Source organism: Pseudophryne corroboree, chromosome 3, assembly GCF_028390025.1.
Source record: "Pseudophryne corroboree isolate aPseCor3 chromosome 3, aPseCor3.hap2, whole genome shotgun sequence".
In the NCBI taxonomy this organism is placed as follows: domain Eukaryota; kingdom Metazoa; phylum Chordata; class Amphibia; order Anura; family Myobatrachidae; genus Pseudophryne; species Pseudophryne corroboree.
The window spans coordinates 760,559,037-760,585,435 of record NC_086446.1 but is presented as its reverse complement, the minus strand read 5'-3'; the positions used below and the strand labels follow the sequence as shown (position 1 = coordinate 760,585,435).

The window sequence follows — 26,399 nt, the reverse complement described above, 5'->3', positions numbered from 1 at the left end:
CACACTCAAAGGATATATAGCAGAAGTGTACGGCAGCCACAGTACCAGTAGTCAAAGTAACACACCAATAGAAATATATTTTTTGCTCTGGATCACACTCAAAGGATATATAGCAGAAGTGTACGGCAGCCACAGTACCAGTAGTCAAAGTAACACACCAATAGAAATATATTTTTTGCTCTGGATCACACTCAAAGGATATATAGCAGAAGTGTACGGCAGCCACAGTACCAGTAGTCAAAGTAACACACCAATAGAAATATATTTTTTGCTTTGGATCACATACAGAGGATATATAGCAGTAGTGTATGGCAGTACACAGCCCCTTGTAGACAGAGAACAACACCGGTTCCAACACACAGACAGAGTATGCTATATGCAGTGTACTGTCTGCTATGCAGAGCCCTATCACAGTGACAGTCACAGCACACCTACACAAGCAGCACCCCAGGTTAACTCCACTCTCCTGCTGAAACCCCTCTGCTCTCTCCTGCCCCCTTCCCTAACCTGCCTATCTGATTACAGTACAGAATACAGCATAGAAGGAACATGCCCTTACTGTGCACTCTCTAAGTTCGGAGAAAAGATGGTGCAGATCACGGGGAATATATATACAGAATCCAAAACCCACGAGATCAGACAGCGGGATGATGATATTTCGCCTCGTTTCCAGTTCCGAGTTAGGCGCAAAAAACTGAGCCTGATTTGGATCCGGGCTCAGATCTCAAAGTTCGGGGGGGGGAGGGGGGGGGAGGGGGTGAAGGGGAGGGGGGTGAACCGAACCTGCTCATCCTTAGTATATTGTATAGCAGTTGTCTGGGTGTCTCACCCCAGGAGCTATTGTTCATCTGCACCACGCTATACAGTAAAATTTACTCACAGTAGCTGCGTCCAAAGATCATACCTCCCAACATGACCCATTCCAGGAGGGACACAATGCTCTGCTTCTGGACTTTTCTCTTAATGTATGATTGCTGGAACCTGTTTTGAGCAGGTTAATGGACAAGAAAGGTCTTTCAGCACAGGTGATGGCAATCATAAATTAAGAGGGGAGTCCAAGATCAGAGCATTCTGTCCCTCCTGGAGCGGGTCATGTTGTGAGGTATGCAAATATGCTACTTTATGCCAAAAACCTCAGATATGATATATAATTATTACATGTATTATAATTCCAATGGTTGTATGGTGCATCTGCTCTCTTGTTTCTATGTTGTAGAACTAAGGGCCTAATTAAGACCTGATCACAGCAGCAAATTTGTTTGCTAATGGAGAAAACCATGTGCACTGCAGGGGGGCAGATATAACCTGTGCAGAGAGAGTTCAGTTTCAACACACCCCACCCAAATCTAACTCTCTCTGCACATGTTATAACTGTCCCCCCACCCTGCAGTGCACATGGTTCTGCCCATTAGCTAACAAATTTGCTTCTGTGATCAGTTCTGAATTAGGATCAAAGTCCCAGCTAGGTAGCACGTTCCATTAAAAGTAGCTAGGGTGTGTAGACCAAGTGCTCTCTCCCCAATATATTTAATATTATGTGTGTGTGTGTGTGTGTGTGTGTGTGTGTGTGTGTGTGTGTGTGTATACACACCTGAAGGCTAAAGACTTACTTTATCTTGATTGGCACCCCTACTACTGCCTATGAGGCAACCACTAAACTGACGATTTTTCCCTTCAAAAGCGTTAAAGCATTATTATTATTTTTTTAATTATTTTATTTAATCAAGTTGAAAAAGTATTTTTTTAAATATTTAAACATTATATTATGCACATCTGCAGAATGGATCTCCTCGCCAAAAACGGGGGGATAGGGTGGGACGGCGCAGTTTCATGAAATCTGACCATGCCAGTTAAGTGGTTTTAATTATAGGAACCTACTGTAGCACATGCTGACTGCACAATCTGTATATGAAAGCAATAGGTAAGAGATTTATAATTATATAGCAAGTCAGTTGTGGGGTGAACTTTTGGGGTGTCGGACTCCTTAGATTGCTCTGGCTGGGCCACTTTAGGGCATCACCATCTAACATTTATTGATAACGCTTATATCACACTGTTTGTTTTTATTTATGTAACATTTTCACACATCTACTGTATCTTTCACTTTTAACACTGATTATGTACTTTCACTTTTTTAGCACTTTAATACTTCACTGTTGTCTTCTAACACTCAGAAGCTACTTTCACATACCTAACACTTTGACTTTTCACTGCTATACTTTATTTGTGTGGTGCCCTGGGGTGGTTTGCGGTTGCGCCCCAGAGGCAAACCCCTATAATATTTGGGACCTGCCCGATGAGGTTACCTTGATGATTGGTGGGCAGGCTCATAATATTGGCCACTTTTATGCAAAAAACCTCAGATGTGTAATTTTTACATATATAATAATTCCATTGGTTGTATGGTGCATCTGCTTTCTTTTTCTATGCTGTAGTATTAAGTCTCAGCTAGGTGGCACATCCCATTCTCAGTAGCTAGGGTGTGCAGTCCAGGCCCTCTTTCCCCAATATATAGTCAACCCACGAAAGGTAATAGGTGAGGCAGCTATCTCGTGCGGACTACATAGGATTACTCTGGGTGGGATAGGTCATTCCTAGAAGAAATGACACAACATGAGTAATTGCAGCATCCTAAAGCTAGGAGTAGGGTCGCAACATAACCGTTGGGTCCATGTATTTTTCATCCCATCCACGAGGGTACCAAATGAGGCAGCCATGTTAGGTGCACTAAAAAGGTTACTGTGTGGGAAATTAGTAAAACAGTGGCATAAAAAGTGGAAATATAACAGTTGTGAGGTCAATATAAAAGTAATATAATTAGATTTCACACATTTCAGGGAGCAGAAGATGATGGGGGTAATTCAGAGTTGATCGCAGCAGTAGATTTGTTAGCAGTTGGGCAAAACCATAACATTTGCAGAGAGAGTTAGATTTGGGTGGGTTATTTTGTTTCTGTGCAGGGTAAATACTGGCTGCTTTATTTTCACACTGCGATTTAGATTTCAGTTTGAGCACACCCCAACCAAATCTAAATCTCTCTGCACGTTATATCTGCCACACATGCAGTGCACATGGTTTTGCCCAGCTGCTAACAAATTTGCTGCTGCGATCAACTCTGAATTACCCTCGATATCCATAGTAGTAAGGGAGCAAGGTGTTCCAGTCATGTGTATGGAGGATTCTAGAGATGAGCGGGTTCGGATCTCTGAAAACCGAACCCTACCGAACTTCACGTGTCAAACACGGGTCCGAGCCAGGCTCGATTGTTCCTGCCTGACTCAGAAAACCCGAATGAGGCAAAACATCATCATCCCGCTGTCAGATTCTCGAGAGATTCAGATTCCATGTAAAGAGCCGCGCGTCGCCTCCATTTTAACTTGTGCATTGTAGAGTTTACAGAGGGGGCGTGGCTGTGTTCTCTCAGTGTCAAATCTCAGTGTCAGTGCTCAGTATCAGTGCTTATTGCTGCTCAGTAATACTAGTACAGTGTCTCTCTTGTGCTGCATCTTGCTGCTGTAGGGTGCTGTGGTAGTAGTGTCCTGTGACTGTGCATCAGTTATCATCATTCCAGTCACAGTGGTATCTGGGGGGGTGACAATTCCAGAGTGCTTTTGTACTGCTCACTAATACTAGTACAGTGTCTTGTGCTGCATCATGCTGCTCAGTGTCAGTTCTCAGTAGTATCATCAGTGCTCAGTATCATCAGTGCTCAATATCACTGCTCATTGTCTTCTGGTGCTCAGTAATACTACATTACTAATACTAGTACAGTGTCTTGTGCTAATCCTGCTGCTCAGTGTCAGTTCTCCGTATTATTAGTATCATCAGTGCTCAGTATCATCAGTGCTCAGTATCATTGCTCATTGTCTTCTGGTGCTCAGTAATACTACATTACTAATACTAGTACAGTGTCTTGTGCTAATCGTGCTGCTCAGTGTCAGTTCTCAGTAGTATCATCAGTGCTCAGTATCACTGCTCATTGTCTTCTGGTGCTCAGTAATACTACATAACTAATACTAGTATAGTGTCTTGTGCTAATCATGCTGCTCAGTGTCAGTTCTCCGTAGTATCATCAGTGCTCAGTATCATCAGTGCTCAATATCACTGCTCATTGTCTTCTGGTGCTCAGTAATACTACATAACTAATACTAGTACAGTGTCTTGTGCTAATCGTGCTGCTCAGTGTCAGTTCTCCGTAGTATCATTAGTGCTCAGTATCATCAGTGCTCAGTATCACTGCTCATTGTCTTCTGGTGCTCAGTAATACTACATTACTAATACTAGTACAGTGTCTTGTGCTAATCATGCTGCTCAGTGTCAGTTCTCCGTAGTATCATCAGTGCTCAGTATCATCAGTGCTCAATATCACTGCTCATTGTCTTCTGGTGCTCAGTAATACTACATTACTAATACTAATACAGTGTCTTGTGCTAATCGCGCTGCTCAGTGTCAGTTCTCCGTATTATCAGTATCATCAGTGCTCAGTATCATCAGTGCTCAGTATTATTGCTCATTGTCTTCTGGTGCTCAGTAATACTACATTACTAATACTAGTACAGTGTCTTGTGCTTATCGTGCTGCTCAGTGTCAGTTCTCCGTAGTATCATTAGTGCTCAGTAACATCAGCGATCAGTATCACTGCTCATTGTCTTCTGGCAGAGCCGGATTAACAATGGGGCGGATGGAGCTGCAGCTCCAGGCCACCCCATCAAAATAGGCCCACAGCATCCCCTGCTGCTGGAAACAGGAAAAATATTTTTCCTGTTCCAGCAAGTCAGTAGCACCAGAAAGCCTCCCTGCGCTGAAAGATTTCTCTTCTCCTCACCTTGCTTGCTGGAATGCAGGGTGATTTAGCAACAGTGACCCCTGTGCAGGGCCGGCTAGTGATGCTTGCTTAATCGTAGGGGGGAGTGTTCCCTCAAAGGGGGCGTGACCATGGTCCGTGATTAGGCCACGCCCCCAGTTTGTCTGGTGCTCCTGCTGTGTCCGGACGGAAGGCTCAGTGACTGGGGAAAATGGGGGAGAGTGGGAGGACTGTGGAGAACAAGGATTTTGTGTTGGAAAGGACAGGCTGGGGGTGTGTGTAGGGACTGGGGTGAACAGGGTGAGAGTGTGTGTATGGTGACTGGAGGAGACGGAGGGGGGGTGCGCGTGTAACAGGCTTTGTGTGTGTGTACTGTATGTGTAGGGACAGGGGAAACAGGCTGTGTGTGTAGGGGGGGGGCAGGCTTTGTGTGTCTGTGGTGACATGGGTATGTTGCTGGGATTAATGCATGCACAGACTGGGTTGCTCACGTTGGAGGCTATGCTCAGGTGGGTGATCTTCATGTCTGTGGACACTCGGTCCTTGTGCATTTGGCTGCACTATGTGCACTGGGAGGGGCTTTGTTGTCGACGTTGGAGTGCTGGTGCAGGGGGGGGGGGGGGAGGGTCGCTGGTAATCCAGCACAGGGGATCCCGCCAGTGGCTGTAGTATTTGCGGGTTAGCAGGGTGGTCGCCCACGGTGCTGTGGCCTGAGGCTGCAGTTACCCCACCAGCGCCATCAACACCCCTCTGCTGCCTGCACCGCAATACCCCCCACCACTTCCTGCTGCGGGCCAGCCGGCCCCTGTCCTTGCCACTTCACTCTGCCCGCACCTCACCGCTTCCTCATGCCGGCTACCCCCCTCTCCTGGACGCTTCCTGCCGGCCGCCTCCTGCCACTACTTACTCCCCTTCAGCTTCATGCTGGGCGGAAGTATGAGGAGAGCATAGAGCCGCGGGACCACAGGCACCGAATGGTGAGTGACGGCTAGCTGGTGCAATTTGTATAATGGGCTACCTGGCGCAATGTGTAAAATGGGCTACCTGGCACAGTGTGTATAAGGGGTTACATGGCGCAGTTTGTATAACGGGCTCTACCTGGTGCAGTGTGTAAAAGAGGCTACCTGGCGCAGTTTGTATAACGGGCTCTACCTGACGCAGTGTGTATATCTGGCTCTACCTGGCACAGTGTGTATATCTGGCTCTACCTGGTGCAGTGTGTAAAAGAGGCTACATGGCGCAGTTTGTATAACGGGCTCTACCTGGCACAGATTGTTTAACGGCTCTACCTGACGCAGTGTGTATATCTGGCTCTACCTGGCGCAACATGTATAAAAGGGGCTCTACCTGGTGTAACATGTATAAAAGGGGCTCTACCTGGTGTAACATGTATAAAAGGGGCTCTACCTGCTGTAACGTGTATAAAAGGGGCTCTACCTGGCATAACGTGAATAAAAGGGACTCCGTGAAGATGGCCCGGGAGATCGTGACTGAGCTATCTGGCTGCTGCTTATTGCTAAGGGAAGCCGGGATAAATAGCTGCTGCACAGACAGGCACGCACCTCCAACCGACTGTAAGTTATACCACCTGTCAGCCGGCATATAACATCAGCAAGGCACCACAACACTGCAAGCCCACACTCAGAGCCAGACGTCTAGCTATTATCTCAAGGACAGTGCTATACAAGTGTTCCCCTAGTGAACTTCTACTTACCGCTGGTGCTCTCCACACCCATATCTGTCTTCATACACTTCCCTCACACATCCACCCTGAATACTGTCAAATATTTCATGTTGTATGTGTTGTACACACATTACATTCTACACACTTCTATTAAACATTGGCCAGCACCTATATCACCAACTTTAATAGGTTTTTAAATTGTTTTGATACTCACTTCTGGGACAATACATTGATTGAACTGTATTGATTTATTACTAATAAAATATACCAGCGTATATATGGAGATAGATATATAGAAAGAGATCGAGCTATAGATATATATAGATATATATTGGATGTAGTTATGTGACTGTCGGTCACAATACCTCCCCCTGCATCCCGAAGCCTGACAATCCTGACAGTTGGCATGTCGACTAAAAGGGACTATTCCCACTCGTGGGTATCCACGACACCCATAGAGTGGAAATAGAACCTGTGGCGAGCGCAGCCGGGATCCCGGCCGCCGGTAACACATACCCAACCTTATTATGTATATATATAGAGAGAGATCGAAAGATAGATATAAAAGAAAGAATGTAAATGTAATACCACCAGAAACAGTATAACCTGCATCACATGCTATAGTAATGGTTGTCAATGCTTTGGTCCTCTTCCAGACCAATTTCAAGACCACCAACAATTACAGCAGCCGCTCTCAAGCCAAAAATTACCTGCAGTTACTTGTTGCCTTGAGACTGGCTGCTATAATTATTGGCAGACTCAAGGGACAATGGGGGTCATTCCGAGTTGGTCGCTCGCTAGCAGATTTTCACTGCCGTGCAAACGCTATGCCGCCGCCCACTGGGAGTGTATATTAGCTTTGCAGAATTGCGATTGCTTTCATCGCAGAACGGCTACAAAAATAATTTGTGCAGTTTTAGAGCAGCTCAAAACCTGCTCAGCGCTTGCGATCACTTCAGACCATTCAGTTTCGGATTTGACGTCACGAACACGCCCTGTGTTCACCCAGCCACGCCTGCGTTTTTCCTGGCACACCTGCGTTTTTCCAAACACTCCCTGAAAACGGTCAGTTGCCACCCTGAAACGCCCACTTCATGTCAATCACTCTGCGGCCACCAGTGCGACTGAAAAGCTTCACTAGACCCTGTGTGAAACTACATTGGACATTGTAATAGTATGTCGCGCATGCGCAGAAGTGACGATTTTTAGACTCATCGCTGCACAGCGAACAAATGTAGCTAGCGATCAACTCGGAATGACCCCCAATGTGTGGCGGACCCTGCGTGACACAACCCCTAATCACAATCCTGCTGTTGCTGGTCACTCCTCCTGTGACGGTACACAATAGGCCCTTCATAAATTTCAGCTCCAGGCCCATGTGGTCCTTAATCTGGCACTGTCTTCTGGTGCTCAGTAATACTACATTACTAATACTAGTAGAGTGTCTTGTGCTGCATCTTGCTGCTGTAGAATGCTGTGGTAGTGTCCTGTCACTGTGCATAGTTCATCATCATTCCAGTCACAGTGGTATCTGGTATCTATCTAGTGGTATCTAATTCCAGACATTACTGCCATCTAATTCCAGATATATTACTGGTATATAATTCCACACATTAAAAAATGGAGAACAAAAATTTGGAGGGTTAAATAGGGAAAAATCATGATCCACTTCCACCTAGTGCTGAAGCTGCTGCCACTAGTCATGGCAGAGACAATGAAATGCCATCAACGTCGTCTGCCAAGGCCGATGCCCAATGTCATAGTAGAGAGCATGTAAAATCCAAAAAGCAAAAGTTCAGTAAAATGACCCAAAAATCTAAATTAAAATTGTCTGAGGAGAAGCGTAAACTTGCCAATATGCAATTTACGACATGGAGTGGCAAGGAATGGCTAAGGCCCTCTCCTATGTACCTCATTACTAGTGGTTCAGCTTCACATGATGATGGAAGCACTCATCCTCCCGCTAGAAAAATGAAAAGAGTTAAGCTGGCAAAAGCACAGCAAAGAACTGTGCGTTCTAAATCACAAATCCCCAAGGAGAGTCCAATTGTGTCGGTTGCGATGCCTGACCTTCCCAACACTGGACGGGAAGAGGTGGCTGCTTCCACCATTTGCATGCCCCCTGCAAGTGCTGGAAGGAGCACCCAAAATCCAGTTCCTGATATTCAAATAGAAGATGTCACTGTTGAAGTACACCAGGATGAGGATATGGGTGTTGCTGGCGCTGAGGAGGAAATTGACGAGGAGGATTCTGATGGTGAGGTGGTTTGTTTAAGTCAGGAACCCAGGGAGACACCTGTTGTCCGTGGGATGAATAAGGCCATTGACATGCCTGGTCAAAATACAAAACAAATCACCTCTTCGGTGTGGAATTATTTCAACAGAGATGCGGACAACAGGTGTCAAGCCATGTGTTGCCTTTGTCAAGCTGTAATAAGTAGGGGTAAGGACATTAACCACCTAGGAACATCCTCCCGTATACATCACATGGAGCGCATTCATCAGAAGTCATTGACAAGTTCAAAAACTTTGGGTAACAGCGGAAGCAGTCCACTGACAACTAAACTAAATCGTTCCTAGGCAGGCTACGCTTTGTATCACCGCATTTCATAAGAGGCACACAGCTGACAACCTCTTACGGAAACTGAGGAACATCATCGCAGAATGGCTTACCCCAATTTGACTCTTCTGGGTATTTGTGATATTGGACAAAGCCACCAATATTGTGCGTGCATTTCAACTGGGCAAATTCCAGCACGTCCAATGTTTTGCTCATACAGTTAATTTGGTGGTGCATAATTTTTTGAAAATGAGAGGGGCATGCAGGAGATGCTGTCGGTGGCCCGAAAAATTGCGGGCCACTTTCGGCATTCAGCCACCATGTGCTGAAGACTGGAGCGTCAGCAAACACCCCTGCCATCAGCTGAAGCAAGAGGTGGTAACGAGGTGGAATTTAACCCTCTATATGCTTCAGAGGATGGAGGAGCAGCAAAAGGCCATTCAAGCCTATACATCTACCTACGATATAGGCAAAGGAGGGGGAATGCACATGACTCAAGCACAGTGGAGAATGATTACCATGTTGTGCAAGGTTCTCCAACCCTTTGAACTTGCTACACGTAAAGTCAGTTCAGACACTGTCAGCCTAAGTCAGGTCATTCCCCTCATCAGGCTTTTGCAGAAGCAGCTGGAGAGATTGAAGGAGAAGCTAAAATTGAGCGATTCCGCAAAGTATGTGGGACTTGTGGATGGAGCCCTTCATTCGCTTAACCAGTATTCATGGGTGGTCAATCTGTTGAAATCAGAGCACTACATTTTGGCCACCATGCTCGATCCTAGGTTTAAAGCCTACGTTGTATCTCTCTTTCCGGCAGACACAAGTCTGCAGATGTTCAAAGACCTACTGGTGAGACAATTGTCAAGTCAAGCGGAATGTGAACCGCCAAAAGCTCCTCCTTCATTTTCTACCACCACTGGAGCTGCCAGAAAAAGGATAAAATTTCCAAAACCACCCACTGGTGGTGATGCAAGGCAGTCAGGAGCAAGTGCTGACATCTGGTCCGGACTGAAGGACCTGCCCACGATTACTGACATGTCTAATGTCACTGCATATGATTCTGTCACCATTGAAAGAATGGTAGAGGATTATATGAGTGACAGCATCCAAATAGGCATGTCAGACAGTCCGTACGTATACTGGCAGGAAAAAGAGGCAATTTGGAGGCCCTTGCATAAACTGGCTTTATTTTACCTAAGTTGCCCCCCACCCCCTCCAGTGTGTACTCCGAAAGAGTGTTTAGTGCAGCCGGTCACCTTGTCAGCAATCGGCGTAGGAGGTTACTTCCAGAAAATGTGGAGAATATGATGTTCATCAAAATGAATTATAAATTCCTCCGTGGAGACATTTACCAGCAATTGCCTCCAGAAAGTACACGGGGACCTGTGATGGTGGATTCCAGTGTGGATGAATTAATACTCGGTGAGGAGGAGGATGTATACAGTGAAAGGGGTGAGGAATCGGACGTTGAGGAGGAGGTGGTCATCTTGCCTCTGTAGAGCCAGTTTGTGCAAGGAGAGATTGATTGCTTCTCTTTTGGTGGGGGCCCAAACCAACATGTCATTTCAGCCACAGTTGTGTGGCAGACCCTGTCGCTGAAATGATGGGTTTGTTAAAGTGTGCATGTCCTGTTTCTAACACATAAGGGTGGGTGGGAGGGCCCAAGGACAATTCCATCTTGCATCTCTTTTTTTTATTTATCTTTGCATCATGTGCTGTTTGGGGACTATTTTTTTAAGTGCCATCCTGTCTGACACTGCAGTGCCACTCCTAGATGGGCCAGGTGTTTGTGCCGCCCACTTGGGTTATCTTAGTCATCCAGCGACCTCGGTGCAAATTTTAGGACTTAAAATAATGTTGTGAGGTGTTCAGAATAGACTGGAAATGAGTGGAAATTATTGTTAGTGAGGTTAATAATACTATAGGATCAAGATTACCCCCAAATTCTATGATTTTAGCTTTTTTTGATGTTTTTTTAAAAATCAATCGAATCCAAAGCGCATCCGGATCCAAAACACGAAAGGGTGGTTTTGCCAAAACGAATCTGAATCCAAAACACGACCGCAGACCCGAATCCAAAACTAAAACACAAAACACGAAAAATGCCCGCTGCACATCTCTAGAGGATACCATCAGGAAGAGCTCTAGAGGACTGTGGACAGAAGTGGAGGTTCAGAAGCAGGAACAGTCTGGAGGCATCAGGAGGATGTAGGAATGGGTGCCAGGCAGCAGATAGTGGAGTAGTGTGGCAGGAGATTTGGGTAAGAAGACGTCATATATAGTGAGCAGTTTGTTTTGGATTGATCTGGAATTCTAGAGGATACAGGAAATTTGTAAAGAGGAACTGGGTAGATATGAATAATATTGGAAGGTTGCTGTATAGCCAGGTGGCATTTGTGATTCCTGAGGGCAGAACACACTGCTCCCCTACTCTTAGTAATAACACTACACAGTAAGTGGGAAATGAGAATATCATGATATCATAATGCCAAGCTGTTTTTGCCATCACTGAGAAAAACATTGCTGCCATGCGGGTCATAGTTGAGGTGGATATCAGGTGACTGGCAAAGTTAATGAGGGAGATAGGCATCTCATTGAGAGCCATCTGCTTGATACTTCATAAAAAGATTTGATGGTGCATGGTATCTTTACTCTGGGTGCCCCATCAGCTGACTCAAGAGCAGAAGAAGAAGGCTCGAGTGACTTGGTGATGCAACAGGCTTGCAAAGTTTGATGTTGGAGATGATGGTACCTGGGAGATCTTCAGTGAATCCTGGATCTACAGTTTTGACCCCAAGACCAAATAAAGGTTGGCACAATAGACCCCAGTTGAAGGAGCGCCAACAGAGAAGTTCTGACATGAGCATAGTGTGGTCAAGCAGATGGTGGCTGTTTTTATGGCTAAGACTAGTCATGTAGCTACCGTACCACTCGTGCAGCAGTGCATTGGGGACTGGAATGCCAACCAATGCCTGCTGCAAGTTCTGGAAGCCATTATGACGTCCCGTCCAAGAACTTACCTTTGTGGTGTCCTTCTCCATCTCAACAATACAACTGCATTCAAGTGATGGCTTTTCTGGCCCATGAATACATCCTGGTGCTTGGTCCTCTGCCATGCAGTCCAGACTTAGCACCCTGCGACTTCTTTGTGTTCCCACAAATCAAGCGCAAGATGTGTGGGATTACTGGCTTCAGATTGTTCCAACGCTTCACCATGTCATTTGAGCACATGCAAGTTTGCATAGACACCTCTGGTGAACACTTTGAAAAAATGTTATGTTCACTTTGTAAATATAAAACTTTTTGTGCATCTGGAAACGTTTTGCACATCCCTCGTATTGTCCTGGTGTGGGAGACAGTCTGAGCATTAGCACAAATTGTTAGACTTTTATTCCAACACAGAGTATTTTGTGTGGGTGCCAGTGCTCTCTCTCCCTGAATGAGGTACACAATGTTCTCACTACAGGCTTCGCATACAGTACAGCAGTCTAATAAAATGGGCCTGATTCAGATTTTGAAGCAAGGGAGAAAAAGCATGTACGTTTGTATCTGGAACAAACTATTTTCCAATGGAAGGGGAGGAAATACATGTATATTATTTCTGTGCAGGGAAAATACAGTCTGCTTTTAAGTGTAGTCACAAATGTTAGACAATTTTATTTTTACACTGCAATTTAGATTTCTTTTTGGATACACCCCTCCCAAATCTAACTCTCTTTGCACATGTTACATCTGCCCGACCTGCAGTACATATGTAGAACACAAACACGGGTGATTCCGCAATAGCAAAAACACTAGCAAAATTTTAATAAAGAATTAAATAGCAGAAATATCCTATCAATGAGAGACACTCATAATCATTAGTTCTGGTGGTACACCCAAAGTCAAACAATACAGTAACTGCAAAGGTTTTTGGAGAAGAAGAAAGACTCTTTTTGTGGGTGTACTCTTATAAATATTAGTAATATTTAAAACATACCTTTATTCTAATTAGATAAAATTGACAGTGGATCCAAAAAATTACAAAACAACATACAACATTTAAATTTGAACACGCATTGGCATATGTCCAATATTCTATGGTCTCATACAGGAACCACTAAGTGGATCTGTGGACCCTGCTGCTCTGCCTATGCCCTTTATAATTGTGGAGGACCACTGGTCAGTATATTCGAGCTCACATTAATAGATTGTTAATGGACCAAGGAGAATACCTTCATAGTAATGTTGGCCTGTATTCAGGTGGAAGAAAGGAGTTAACAGTGATTCTGCTGTCAGCGTTAGACACTGGGTAACCCCATATTGGTATTCTACTGCACTCGGTATTCCCAGGGGGTCCCCCACCCTAGTACTAGCTAAGCCCACTCCTGCTTTGCTTCCAAGTTCTAAAGGTATTGGGCGTATTCCAGTGTGGTATGATAGTAGAATAGTATGTATCACACCTCCCAGTGAATCACTGATGAGAGACCACTTGAAAAAGATAAACTGAGATTAATGCAGTCAGAATGAACAAAAGGTGGATCTGCTGCCAGCATTAGGCGGGGGTAGAAATATAACCTCCGGATCACTGGTGAGAGTCCACGAACCAGAAGAAGGGGAAAAAGAGAAAGGAAAAGAGGAAGAAACAAGGGAAGAGCACGAGAAGGAAGAATTAAGAAGAAACAAAGTACGAATATTGTATTCACGTATTTCACCCCTGTTCGGGTGGATTCTAGGTAATGCAAATAAATGATATTAGGCCATCGGCTGATTGCCTGCACTTTTGGAGAAAGCCATGTTTTTATAACGATATTGGCTTTAATTTCACAAAAATAGTAAACCGTAGGTTTGAGAAAGTGCTAGGGAATTAACTGTGAGTATTAACACTGATGTTCCAATTGATCCATATGTACCTAATAGATATTGTGAGGTTACTGTTACTCCTTCTGAAAAGAAAGATATACTGGCGCTACGTGTTTCTCCAATAGTTTTGAGTAACTGTGGATGAATTTCTTTAAAAAGACATGCAATTTATTAACTAAACATCACATACAACAGACAAAAAAAAAAAAAAAATTTGATTCAATAAAAACATGAAGTTAAGGCATAAATGGAGCTGAGAATGGAATTGTGATAGCTGCTAATAAGTGTCCACAGAGGATCCCGGACTGAAACAATGTGCAAAGTTCCCTGGGGAAAATTATGTTAGATACAGCTGGTGTTACCCATGATGACGGAGACTTCCAGAGGCTTGGAAATTGACAGCAAGCAAGCTGTGACGTTTATGTGAAAGCTGGGTCTCTCCAATCGATGCTGTGATGGTAAAATCCCACAGAGAAAGTTCCAAAAGCAAGGGTTAAAAGTCCATATCTGGATACTTTAGAGAGTGGAACACTAGTGATGATGGCAGCTTGACACTTAACGCGTTTTCCTAGGCTCGGTCACCTAGCTTCTGATGGTGTCAAGCTGCCATCACAGCATCACATATAAAAGCTGTCATTCTGGTTCAATGTGGCGGATCTAATGTCTATAGCGGTTGACTTAGGTACTATTCTTAAAGCAGGTTCTTGACGTCATCTTCTATAAATTCAAACACATTCTGGAGAGCCAGTATTCCAGGTCCATATTAGAACTATAATGTGTAAGTGAGGTGAGCGAAAAACTAATATCGCTGGTGACAGGTGAATTGCCATCCAAGAGACGACTAGTGTGTAAAAAATAATTTCTGCTGCGGGGTACACTGGGCTCCACAAGTCTGGACAATGGGGTGTAGAATAGGATCTTGATCCGAGGCACCAACAGGCGCAAAGCTTTGACCTTCTTCCCAAGATGCATAGCGCCGCCTCCTATATCACTTCGCCTCCCAGCACAGGAGCTCAGTTTGTCAGTTGGTGCTGCAGTAAGCAGGCACTTAACAGAGTTCCAAGCAGCCCTGAGAAAAGCTTTTTATGAGGTAAAAAGTGAAGACTTCAAGGGCAGCAGCGGTGGTAAATGTCTTGTGACATTCACTGCTGCAGCTCCAGCTCTCCCCAGCGGCGCTGTACACTCCCGAGCCCTGGTTGCTGGGTACCTACAGCGGAGGCACCGGTTTTCTTCATGTTAAACACACACGGCTGGGGCTCACCGGGATCGCGTGGCCGTGCTTCGGGAGGTGGTAAGTGGGTCCCGCTCGCGGGACCCGGTCTATATTGCGATCCGGCGCGGTCAGTGGGAGGCGGGCCGCGCGCGCTGGCGGTGGACACTGTGGATACAGGCGATCCCACTAGATCACCAGGGCATGGGCGCAGGTCAGGTTTTTTCTTAAAACCGATTTTAATATCGCCTACAGTACCCGTTGGTTTTGCCAGCAAGGGGATAAGGCTTAGACCTGAAGCCCCTCCCCCAGCCCCAGGGCGCCATTTCTAGCAAGTGTTCCCGCCCTGGAGCTGCATCTCTGTGTTTTCCACACTATATTCTATAACCTGAGGGGGCTTGGTGCGTCAGGTGTTATTTAATATAGGATTTTCCCAAAGATATACTGTATTACGTATTTTTCTATGTGATTTAGTCACCATATCTCTCCTTTATCTCTGCTGGTGCTGACTACACTGCGCAGGGGTTTGGGTTTAGGGATATAGTTCTGCTAATAATTGTACTGTGTTACCTCATACTGCAAGTTATATCATGTCTGCTTCTGAGGGTAACGGTTCTGGCGCGGAACACACTAGGCTTCAGCAACACTAGGCAAATGTGCCTGGTGTTGCTGAAGCCACAGGCACATATGGGGAGAATATAGCAGCTGTGGGCTCTGTTTCTGGGAGCTCCTTGCCACCCAGTGGGACTGTGGCAACGGATGCACATACTGACCCTCCGTGGGCCACTTTTTCCACGCTGCTACATACGCTAGTTCATAAACTAACAACCCCTATGGGACCCCCAATGCCAGAACAATCGTATGTGGTCCATGCAGCTAACCCGCCGTGGGCGGACGATTTATCTGCTCAATTAAAGAAGTTGAACCAGTACCTTACTACTAAAAAGTCTGACCAACGCTCGCCTAAGTCCAAGAGGTCCTCTAAGCGAGCGTCGTCTCCTCACAATCCACTTCTGTCACTGACATCTCGTCTGATGAAGACAGCACATACACTGACCCCACAGGTTCTGACTCAGATACGGCTGATGGGGAGGGTAGTTCACATGTGGATGTTCCTGATCTTTTGGAGGCTATTAAGTTAATTCTGAGGATTACGGATGATCCCGAGCCATCCGTTCCTCCTAAGAAACCAGATAGGTTCAAGCGTCAGAAGGTGATTAAACAAGTTTTACCTCACTCTGACCACCTAGTGGATATACGTCAGGAACCCTCGCAAAGCCCGGGTACGAAGTTTGTGCCTCAAAAGAAGATGCTGGCTCGCTATCCCCTCGCGCCAGAGCTGTCTAAGAATTGGGAAACGCCTCCTCCAGTAGACTCACATGTGGCTAGGATGGTGGTTTCCTCAACTCTACCTGTCACTACCGTCACGTCTCTAAAAGAGCCTACGGATAAACGTGTCAAGGGTTGTCTAAAAGGCCCACTATTGCAGCTACATGGGCGGCAGAGGCTATTGAAGCATGGGCCTTGGAGTTAGAAGCTGAAATCTCCTCTGACCATGCTAGACAATGCTTGTCATCTATTGTCACAGCTTCTTGCTATATTAAAGAGGCGGCTTCGGTATCCTAGCAGACAAGGCCTCTACTACGTCAGTCTTGGCTCGCAGGATATTGTGGCTGAGATCCTGGTCTGTGGATCTGGACTCTAGAAAAACCCTGGAGATACTCCCTTTCAAGGGGGATATTCTGTTTGGGGAGGACTTAAATAAGATAGTGGCTGACTTGGCTACTGCCAAAACTGCCTGTCTGCCTAATACAGCTCCTTCTGTGTCGAAGGCCAAAGACACGTCCTTTCGCCCCTTTCGTCCTACAGGTAAAGAAAAAGGTCAGGCGTACCATAAGCAGGCCCGCACTTCCAAACCTGGTATGCCGAAGCCCAAAAGAGCCTGGGCTGCCCGTCAGCCAGCAGCCAAGACCGATAAGCCTGCCGCATTACGGGGCGGGCCTCCCCCTGGGGGATCCCAGCATGGGGGGCCGGCTCCTAGGGTATACCCAGGAATGGTTGAAGACCACTTCAGATGCCTGGGTACGGGAAGTCATCACTCGAGGTTACGCCATAGCCTTCAAAAACTGACCCCCTCATCGATTTTGCCAGACAAACGTCCCATCGGACCAGAAAAGGCAAACACTCTGCATTCGGTGGTACAGACCCTCCTGGATACAGGAGTCGTAGTACAGGTGCCTCTTGCTCAGAGGGGCCAGGGGTACTATTCTCCGCTCTTCTAGTCCCGAAACCGAATGGGTCCTCCCGGCCCATTCTCAACCTCAAGGCACTGAACAAGTTTGTGAAGGTTTCCAAGTTCCGTATGGAAACCCTTCGCTCTATAGTTCTGGCCTTGGAACCTGGGGACTACATGGTCTCTCTGGACATACAGGATGCTTACCTGCATATTCCTATAGCAGTGTCACATCAACAATACCTGAGGTTCGCTATTGGCAACCTCCATTACCAGTTTTGGGCGTTACCTTTTGGTTTAACAACGGCTCCGCAAGTCTGCACCAAAGTTATGGCGGTGATGACGGTGGTACTCCGCCCTCAAGGGGTCAGGATACTGCCGTATCTGGATGACTTGTTAATCCTGGCAAATTCCCCAGATCTTCTCCTGCGTCATCTGGATATGACGGTCCGGTTTCTACAAGCCCACGGGTGGCTCATCAACTGGAAGAAATCCTCCCTGGTCCCTGCTCAGAGCATGGTGCATCTGGGAGCGCTGTTGGACACTCACAACCAGAGGTTGTTCTTGTCTCAGGAGAAAGTCCTGAAACTTCAGGACAGGATTCGTTGCTTCCTTTCTAGTCCGCAAGTGTCGATACATTCGAAAATGCAGGTACTGGGACTCATGTTGTCAGCATTCGACATGGTGGAGTATGCTCAATTCCATTCTCGCCCCCTCCAGAAGCTGATTCTAGCCAAGTGGGACGGCCTGCCTCACCGGATCAGGTCTCACATGATCTCTTTGACTCCGGAGGTCCGTCTGTCGCTGCTATGGTGACTCCTGGACCGACAATTGTGCAGAGGTCGTCCCTTCAGGATATCCAACTGGGTCCTGTTGACGACAGATGCCAGTCTAAGAGGTTGGGGCACGGTGCTGGAGCAGCACTCCTTGCAGGGTCGGTGGAGCAAGGAGGAATCTCTCCTCTCGATCAACATTCTGGAATTGCGGGCGGACTTCAATGCGTTGAACCTTGCCCAGCATTTGATTCATAACAGTCCTGTTTAAGTACAGTCAGACAACGCCACCACAGTGGCTTACATAAATCATCAAGGCGGCACTCGAAGCCGTTTGGCAATGAAGGAAGCCTCACGGATTCTACGTTGGGCAGAAAGCCATCTACCGGCAATATCGGCAATATTCATTCCGGGAGTCCTGAATTGGGAAGTGGACTCTCTCAGTCGTCAGGATATGCATGCCGGCAAGTGGGGCCTCCATCCAGAAGTGTTTCAACTCCTTGTGGAAAGGTGCGGTCTTCCAGATGTGAATCTGATGGCGTCTCGACACAATCACAAGGTTCCGGTCTTCGGGGCAAGGACAAGGGATACTCAAGCAGCATTCGTGGATGCGCTGGCAGTGCCGTGGAGGTTTCGGTTGCCGTACGTGTTCCCTCCGGTGTCACTCCTGCCCAGGGTAATTCGGAAGTTCAAGCAAGAAAAAGGAAATCTGCTTCTCATAGCTCCAGCGTGGCCCAGACAGCACTGGTTCTCAGACCTGCAAGGCCTATCGTCAGAGCGTCCACTTCTACTTCCACAACGCCCAGACCTCCTCGTTCAGGGCCCCTGTGTCTACCAGGACCTAGCCCGGCTGTCTTTGATGGCGTGGCTCTTGAAGCTTCCATCTTAAGAGCTAAGGGTTTTTCTGAAAAGGTCACTAAAACTATGTTGCGGGCCCAGAAACCAGCCTCTGCTCGGATTTACCATCGGGTCTGGCATTCCTACTTTGTTTGGTGTGCATCTAATCTTTATGACGCTTCCAAGTTTAGTACAGCCAAAATTTTGGCTTTTCTACAGCAGGGCCTAGATTTAGCCCTGCGTCTGGCCTCCCTCAAGGTTCATAATTCTGCCTTGTCGGTGTGGTTTCAGATAAAAACTGCGACTTTACCTGATGTTCATACTTTCACTCAGGGTGTGTTGCGTATCCAACCTCCCTATGTCCCACCTGTGGCTCCTTGGGACTTGTCGTGGTTTTGGAGGTGTTGCAGGAGCCTCCATTTGAACCTCTTGGTTCAGCAGACCTTTAGTGGCTTTCCCTTAAGGTGGTGTTCTTGCTGGCTATTGCCTCTGCTAGAAGAGTGTCGGATTTGGGTGCCTTGTCTTGTAGTTCCCCATATCTGATATTTCACTGTGACTGGGCTGTTTTTAGGACTCATCCCGGATATTTACCTAAGGTGGTTTCTTCGTTCCACCTTAATCAGGAGATTGTGTTTCCAGCTTCTGCCTCTCCAGAATTGTCTCCCAAAGAGCGGTCTTTGGATGTGGTAGGGCTCTCCGTATCTATGTGAAGAGAACTGCTTCTATTCGAAAGTCTGATTCTGTCTTTGTTTTGTTTGGATTTCACAAACATGGCTGGCCTGCTCACAAGCAGACCCTGGCCAGGTGGATCAGTATGGTGATTGCGCATGCTTATGTGAAGGATGGTCTGTCAGCTCCTGTTCACATTACGGCCCATTCTACTCGGTCTGTTGGACCTTCTTGGGCGGCCCAATGTGGTGCGACCCTTGATCATTTGTGCAAGGCGGCTACGTGGTCCTCTGGGAACACGTTCATAAGGTTCTATGCCTTCGATACTGCCGCTTCCCAGGATGCTTCCTTTGGACGCCGGGTTCTTGTGCCCGCTACAGTGCGTCCCCTCCCATAAGGAACTGCTTTAGGACATCCCCATTGTCCAGACTTGTGGAGCCCAGTGTACCCCGCAGCAGAAAACGAGTTTTACGGTAAGAATTTACCCTTGTTAAAACTCTTTCTGCAAGATACACTGGGCTCCACAAGGCACCCACCCTGACGCACTTAGCTTCTTTGGGTTGATATGGCATTAGCTGACACTTCTCTTGTCATGAGAGTGTGGTGTATGTTGCTACTAACCGTTGTCGTCTCTTTTCCTGCTACTGCATTGGGCTGGTTAACTAAACTGAGCTCCTGTGCTGAAAGGCGGGGTGATATAGGAGGCGACGCTATGCATCTTGGGAAGAAGGTCAAAGCTTTGAGCCTGTTGGTGCATCGGATCAAGATCCTACTCTACACCCCATTGTCCAGATTTGTGGAGCCCAGTGTACCTCACAGAAAGAGTTTTAACAAGGGTAAGTTTTTACCATAAAACTCGTTTTTTCTGTTTAGTGATACTTAGTAGTAAAGAACTGGTTAATAAGCACCAACTCTATTGTGACATATATGTGAATTTTTTAGACGTGGTTAATATTTATAAAGCACATTTGTGTAGAAAGGATGATGTGAAAGGAAATTTGATGCAACCTATATGGGTACGCGCCGTGACTTTCTTACTTGTGAAGAAAAGGGAAAGAAAGAAAAGCAAATATATTGTGTCAAATAGTATTTTTTGAACATGTAATATGTAAAGGGAGTAGGTGTGACCTGTATAGGTACACCTTGTGACATTTTTAACTGAGACAGAAAGAAAAAATATAAGTAAGTTTTTTTTTTTAAATGTGGTCCATTATATCAGCAAGTGAAATAACTATGTGCAACAAAATTAAACAACTGAGATAACAAGTGTACAATACAAAAAAGACTGATTGATGGTCCTGGATGTAACTGGATATCCATAATTGTTTGGATTGGGTAAATATAGAGTTCACAAGAATACACTGTAGTTGATGAAATCATTCAGACCCACGGGTTTAAGACTGCCCAAGCGAAAAGTCCATTGGCTTTCTCTTTTGAGTAATTCCTTGGACAAGTCCCCTCCTCTGATGCCCAAGCTGATTTTGTCCAATCCAAAAACCCATAAATCCTTGGTTGAGCCCTGATGTTTCTCATGAAAATGCTTAGCAACTGAAGTATGTTTCCGAACAGGGGGGAAATACGTGAATACAATATTCGTACTTTGTTTCTTCTTTATTCTTCCTTCTCGTGCTCTTCCCTTGACCAATATCTTCCTCTTCTTTTCCTTTCTCTTTTTCCCCTTCTTCTGGTTCATGGACTCTCACCAGTGATCCAGAGGTTATATTTCTACCCCCGCCTAATGCTCGCAGCAGATCCACCTTTTGTTCCTTCTGACTGCATTAATCTCAGTTTATCTTTTTCAAGTGGTCTCTCATCAGTGATTCACTGGGAGGTGTGATACATACTATTCTACTATCATACCACACTGGAATACGCCCAATACCTTTATAACTTGGAAGCTAAGCAGGAGTGGGCTTGGATAGTACTAGGGTGGGGGACCCCCTGGGAATACCGAATGCAGTAGAATACCAATTTGGGGTTACCCAGTGTCTAACGCTGACAGCAGAATCACTGTTAACTTCTTTCTTCCACCTGAATACAGGCCTACATTACTATGAAGGTATTCTCCTTGGTCCATTAACAATCTATTAATGTGAGTTCGAACATACTGTCCAGTGGTCCTCTATAATTATAAAGGGCATAGGCGAAGCAGCAGGGTCCACAGATCCACTTAGTGGTTCCTGTATGTGACCATAAAATATTGGACATATGCCAATGTGTGTTCAAATTTAAATGCTGTATGCTGTTTTGTCATTTTTTGGATACACTGTCAATTTTATCTAATTAGAATAAAGGTATGTTTTAAATTTTACTAATATTTATAAGAGTACACCCACAAAAAGAGTCTTTCTTCTTCTCCAAAAACCTTTACGACCTGCAGTACAGCATGGTTTTGCCCAGTTGTGTGCTTTTTTTGGTTTGCTTCCACATCTGAGTAACTCCCATTGCCACTGACTGGTTTTATTTGTTCTTACTAACCATGGCCCTCATTCCGAGTTGATCGCTCGCAAGGCGATTTTAGCAGAGTTACACACGCTAAGCCGCCGCCTACTGGGAGTGAATCTTAGCTTCTTAAAATTGCGAACGATGTAATCGCAATATTGCGATTACAAACTACTTAGCAGTTTCAGAGTAGCTTCAGACTTACTCGGCATCTGCGATCAGTTCAGTGCTTGTCGTTCCTGGTTTGACGTCACAAACACACCCAGCGTTCGCCCAGACACTCCCCCGTTTCTCCGGCCACTCCTGCGTTTTTTCCGGAAACTGTAGCGTTTTTATCCACACGCCCATAAAACGCCGTGTTTCCGCCCAGTAACACCCATTTCCTGTCAATCACACTACGATCGCCGGAGCGAAGAAAAAGCCGTGAGTAAAAATACTATCTTCATTGTTAAATTACTTGGCGCAGTCGCAGTGCGAATATTGCGCATGCGTACTAAGCGGAATTTCACTGCGATGCGATGAAAATTACCGAGCGAACGACTCGGAATGAGGGCCCATATGTATACCTTGCCATCAGATTTGAGGGACCTCACATGATAGTAGTAAGCAGTGGTGCAAGTGGACATTTTCTCTTAGTCGTACTGATAGTAAAAATGGACTTGGTCCCGTGTCATGAGGGGGCGTGGTCACACAAAACTAGTGGAGTGGCTACATGACAATAGGGGCATTACCACATTATGCCACACACCGTAATGTCTCTTACACATTATGCCAAACACCGTAAAGCCCATTACACATTATGCCAGACACTAATGCCCATTACACATTATGCCAGACACCGTAACACTCCATTACACATTATGCCACACACCATAATGCCCATTACTCATTATGCCTCACACCATAATGCCTTACATATTATACCACATACTGTAATGCCTATTATATATTATGCCACACACAGTTATGCCACTGACACCATTTTATGTCCCACACACAAAAATGCCCCTTATAAATTATGTCCCAGTGGTGGTTGGTGGTACTCCGTAACACCACCATATTTCTTAATGGTACTCCGTACCACCCTACTTTCAGCACTGGCAGTAAGGTGGGTCTCCAATACCTCTTATGCCAAGCTAGATATCAATAACTAATCCTTCCATTAACGTCCCACGGTCTAACTGCTGGATGGACACCATTTTCTATGTATTAAGTATACAATTATTTGAATTATATTCATGTTGTACTCTTGTTTCATAATGCTCCTGATTGGCTGCTCGGCCGCGGCAGATTTGAAAATAGTGGCAGTCATAGGAGCCACACCAAAGGCTGCCGACCACAGCCTCCTCACCCGTGCCACCATCCACAGCCTCCTCCACACCGCAGATGCCAACAGCCACCTCCTCTGCACTGCCGCGGCCCAGGGCCTCCTCATCCACTGCACCACCGACCATAGCCTCATCCGCAACACCACAGATGACTATAGCCTCGTCCAAGCCACAGACATCCACAGCCACCTCCTCCGCCACCCACACCCTCCTCTCCTCGGCACCCCCGCTGCTCATTAGGTAATCTCTTACACTGCTGCCTTTCTCTCTCCCTAGTCCCAACTGTATGTCCTTGCTGTTCCTCTCTCTGCCACTCTTACTGTCCCTGCTATCACTTTCCCTGTCCCTACTGTCACTCTCCCTTGACCTATGTCCCTGCTATCACTCTCCCTGTTACTGCTGTCACTCTCCCTGTCCCTACTGTCACTTTCCATGTCCCTATCTCCCTGCTGTCACTCTCTCTGTCCCTATGTACCTGTTGTCACTTTCCCTGTCCCTATGTCTCTGCTGTTACTCTCCCTGTCCCTGCTGTCAAATTCCCTGTACCTGCTGTCATTTTCCCTGTCCCTATATCTCTTCTGTTACTCTCCCTGTCCATGCTGCCACTCTCCCTGTCCTTGAATTTTGTCTCATTCAGTGTGAATTTAGGCTGATACTGTGTGATATAATTTGAATTTCGGCTCATACTGTGTGATATAATTTGAATTTTGTCTCATACTGTGTCGCATAATGTGAATTTTGGCTCATTCCATGTGGCATAATGTGAAAGTTGCCCCAGTACTAGATAGTATTAGGGACCCTACTATTGTGGTGCATAATGTGTATAAGGGGTATGTACACTTGAGTGGCCGCACCCTCTTTTTCAGAGCACAAATACAACCTTTTCTTTTCCATACCCCCACTTCAAATTTTCCACTTTGACCACTGACTGTATGCATCTAGCCATGCAAGACACATTGAACATTGTCTAGAGGACAGTGGCATATCTATAATGGGTGCAGTGTGTGTGGTGCACACGGGCACCTTGGGCCAGAGGGGTCCCAGACCGCACACACTGCACCCATTTCTTCTATATACTTACCTTTCTGGTGACCGGGTATGGGTCCCCTCCTCTCCCGAGTCCCGGAGCCGGCAGCTGCAGCAGCACTATTAGCACTCTGAGCACTAGAGACTCTGGTACAGTGCCAGAGTCTACAGTGCATACGCAGGTCTCCGAAAAAATGGGTGCTGCACTATTTTGTCAGAGACATGCGCATGAGCTGTAGACTCTGGCACTGTGCCAGAGTCTCTAGCGCCCAGACAGAGTGCTAATAGTGCTGCTGCCGGCTACGGGACAGGAGAGGAGGAGGCCCATACCTGGACACTGCACATGGGTCCCCTCCTCTCTAGACATGCCCCTGCTAGAGAGGCATTATCTCTGCACCCAGGCTTGCTGTATCCTCCTACATCACAGAAGAGGAAGAAGAAATCAAAACATTTTAGATGTTGAATAAAAATGCCTGGCCACCCCATGGCTTCCTTCTGCAACCCAAACACCTGATACTTAATTTATTGGCCATGCATCATACTTGGCAAAGATTCCTCTTTGTAGAGAAGACTTTGTCTCTGCCTCAAGCAAATCTGGCACCTGATGAGATGACTCTATAAGGCTGACGGGTAATGATCACTTTCTACCTCTATGCTGTGGTCTATAAAAGTCCATCCTCCAGCACCTCTCATCACTATCTGCCAGGATGCTGTGGATGAGAATTCTCAGTGTTTCCCTCCTATGTCTCATTACTGGAGGCAGATCATGGCCGTAAGTCACACATCTACTGTATATATGGTATTTAGTATGAATTGAGCTAAGAGGCTGCAATGCTCATCTGATATCACAGCATTTCAGTGTGCACTTTGCAGCCAATCAGAAACTACATATCACCATGTAACTTTCACTAGACAAAAGCAAAATGAATTGCAAAACTGCTAATTATTGTTTTTGAGGGATTGTTTCAGTGGGTGCAGGGGGGTGTTTAATAAAATGCCATCATTCAGGATAACTTTTCCACCAACTCATCATTATCATGATTTATGTATCTATCTAAGATTCCAACTGACATACAACTGACTGCACACGGGAACAGTAAGTAAGCAAAGATGCTTCGACAACGACAAATATATACAGTATGAATAGAATGGATATATATCGTACTTTATAAACTTTTGGGTCCTAGGATTTCGTGTTTGGTATTTTTTGTTTCTTAAAGTTAAAGTAGTCCCTCTTCTCCTTACTTTGATTCACTGGTTTATATATGTCTGATTGCAAGTTTTACTATATATAGGGGGAAATGTATCAAACATTGCATAGAGATAAAGTGAAGAGACACAAAGTACCAAGCAATCAGCTTCTAACTGTCATTTTTCAAATTACAGAAACTGATTGGCTGGCACTTTATATCTCTCCATTTTCTCTATCTCCAAGGATTGGTACATCTCCCCCATATTGTTTTAACTTTCAGTATTTATTCCTAATGTTCCACCCAGAAAACACAGCAACATACTGTAAGGCAAATACATAAGCAGCTATATGGTGTGTTCTATATAAGATACACAAGAACAGTACACAAGCGATATAGTGGTAATGCAATAAACAGAACCAACATTGTGAAAAGACTTTAACTATGACAAACATATAATGTTGGGGAGATATACTAAGCCTTAGAGAGTGGTAAAGTGGAGAGAGATAAATTACCAACCAATCAGCTCCTAATGGATATGTTACAGGTAGTGTTTGAATAATGGCAATTAGGGCTGATTGGCTGGTACTTTGGGGTCTATATATGTAGAAAACAAATAGTGAATTGTTACTTATCACTAGAGATGAGCGCCGGAAATTTTTCGGGTTTTGTGTTTTGGTTTTGGGTTCGGTTCCGCGGCCGTGTTTTGGGTTCGACCGCGTTTTGGCAAAACCTCACCGAATTTTTTTTGTCGGATTCGGGTGTGTTTTGGATTCGGGTGTTTTTTTCCAAAAAAACTAAAAA

At 45.7% G+C, this 26,399-nt stretch overlaps 2 pseudogenes; one reads left to right on the top strand and one right to left on the bottom strand.

Moving 5' to 3' along the window:
- Positions 1-13,352: 13,352 nt before the first annotated feature.
- LOC134897881 (5S ribosomal RNA) lies at positions 13,353-13,472 on the bottom strand (annotated as a pseudogene).
- A 7,983-nt stretch (positions 13,473-21,455) lies between these two features.
- On the top strand, positions 21,456-21,575 carry LOC134896896 (5S ribosomal RNA; annotated as a pseudogene).
- Positions 21,576-26,399: the final 4,824 nt, after the last annotated feature.